Source organism: Triticum dicoccoides, chromosome 4A, assembly GCF_002162155.2.
Source record: "Triticum dicoccoides isolate Atlit2015 ecotype Zavitan chromosome 4A, WEW_v2.0, whole genome shotgun sequence".
Lineage (NCBI taxonomy): Eukaryota > Viridiplantae > Streptophyta > Magnoliopsida > Poales > Poaceae > Triticum > Triticum dicoccoides.
In genome coordinates, this window is record NC_041386.1 from 705,648,644 (window position 1) to 705,651,055 (window position 2,412).

A 2,412-nucleotide genomic window follows, 5' to 3' on the forward strand; every position below is an offset into this window, starting at 1 on the left:
AGAGACCGGTTCATTCTTCCGAGCATTTTAAGATATCCTGATGTTTCTATTTTGATTTCCGTTTGATCCTTTTGTCTTCCTTAATGAAAGGAGCAAAAGGCCCAAGATTATGGGGTTGAAATGATGATAATCTTCCACAGAAAATCATATTTAGTGTTGACTAAAATTACAGACTACAATTATCTGGTCAACTATTGAATCTCAACCGATCTGCTCTTTCGTTTCCGTCGATCTCCATCTGCTCTTACACTCGGTCTACATGTCTGCTCGCCCTGACACCCTCGTGCTTTGATCTCGCGGACCTGGATTTGACGCACACTTTATTTATAAACATTCTTCAGTATTCAGTAATCACATCGCCAGTTATGTGCATTCCTTCCTCTGTAGGGTAGATTTGGTATTGTCCGTAATATTTCAGTTATTTGCATGCATAACAAGAATTTCCTTCTTTTGACTAAAAAATATATTATGAATCAACATGATATGTTTGTGCATGAAGATATTCGAAAGAACCGGAGATATTTTTTGGGGGGAAATGGAGGCGTACCCCCGGCCTCTGCATCATAATGATGCATGCAGCCATATTATTAAAAATTCGCAAAGTATCACAAAGTCATCAAAGTATTATAGCTCACAAGTGGAGCGAAAAATAAAAATAAAGCAAAGTTCATGCTGACAATCACAACCGTAATGGCAATAAGAAGGATAGGCTGCCTAGAGTCCTATCTTGTTATGCGACCGCCATCCGTACCGGTTGAATATAGCCCGTGCTACCATCTCCCACTGGTTGCACCCAGTAACCAAAGGCTCCCTGGATTCCATAGGAGTGAGTAAGGACCACGTACGGATCCAGGCGGTAGCTCTGAAGATGACCTGCAAGAAAGTTAAATTGTGTTGTCTGTTAAACATCAAATCATTCCTACAATTCCATATAGCCCACAAGAGCACACATATTCTAATCCGAATACGAGCTGCTGTAGTATGTTCGACCCCAGTTAACCACATTCCAAACAACGATGCAATGTCAACTGGAGGGGTAATGTTGAAGGCTATATGAATCGTTCTCCAAAGCAATTTGGCTAATGGACATCCAAGAAATAAATATTGTATTGTTTCATCATGATCACAAAAGCAACATTGTGGACTACCTACCCATCACCTCTTGATTAAGTTGTCCTTTGTAAGAACTAGCAGAACGCCCGTGCGTTGCTATGGGCTATCCACCATGTTATCTCTAACATCCGAGTCCAAGACAAAAAAAACAGCCCATGCATCTTCTCTTTTTCTGTTGAAACCTCTGCTTCCCGTTCGGTTTCCCGCCATAGCGGGACATTTCTTGCTGGAGACACATCCTTTAAAACCAGATGAAGTTTACCTAATCTTTGTCATGCATTGTAATACGGATGAAAATTTTCATATTTACAATATAATAGATTGGGTTAAATTAAGTTATACTATTGACACAAAACAACAAATGATTATAGAGATCATTCTCAAAGGTCCATTCAACAAATGCACACTCACCTTGGAGGCGTGTGGCAATATGAACGTATTCTAGTCACCAATAAGCTCCACCTCCAACCCACATATGCTAGAACGGATAATTGTCGTTTTTCTCTTTCTTGTCCTTCCCTACATCTTCTACTCTTAGCCTCTTCGCCAAGACAATTTATTGGTGCCAACAAGCACCATGTCAGCATTAGTGTATTCATCATGGACACCTCATCTTCTTAATTCCTTGCCAACTTTAGTTCTCGTTCCTACTTATTTTTTAGAATCCTCTTTCTTTCATTCTTTCTTTTTTCATCTTATTGTTTGGAACACTCTTTCTTTCTCCAACACCATGAACCACTTGGTCACTTTAGTTTTTTTCCTTCTAATTCTTGAAACACTCTTCCTTTCTACTATAGCATGAACCAAAATTTCACTATTGTGTTGTGTTGTCCTCACCCGTGAACGTTTCGACAACAGTCAACATGTGAACATCCTGTAGAGCATAGTCGTCATCCATCTTGGTGAATGCTAGGTCGCCGATGTCCCAAGCGCATGGTGGCCGTCGAGGTTTTCAATTTTGGAAACAAAAGAATTTCGGACCTCACCGAGATATGCAAAATTTCAAAATTTTTGCATATTTCAAAAATTGTTTCGGACTTTGAGGTTTCAAATATCACTTAATTTTAATGAATTCTAAAATAATTTAAATTTACTTTGAAACCAATTTGAATCCACTTCGAAGTTTTGGGTTAAAAATATTTCGGACCCCATTCATATATGTGAAATTTTCAAAATTTCACTGAAATATGTCATTGCTATGTTTGCAAGCAGTGCTCGACCATGTCACCGAGAGTGTGTTGATCGTCCTTGCCCACGAGCGCTTTCAAAATAATTTGGCATGATTAACCGCTTGCTTAA

The 2,412-nt window shown here is 39.1% G+C and overlaps 1 non-coding gene across 1 annotated transcript; it reads left to right on the forward strand.

Annotated features, from left to right (window-relative positions):
• Window positions 1-113: 113 nt before the first annotated feature.
• Window positions 114-193, forward strand: LOC119290357. The gene has a single exon (XR_005141872.1). It is a non-coding gene; the product is annotated as a small nucleolar RNA Z155 (small nucleolar RNA).
• The last annotated feature ends 2,219 nt before the right edge of the window (window positions 194-2,412 follow it).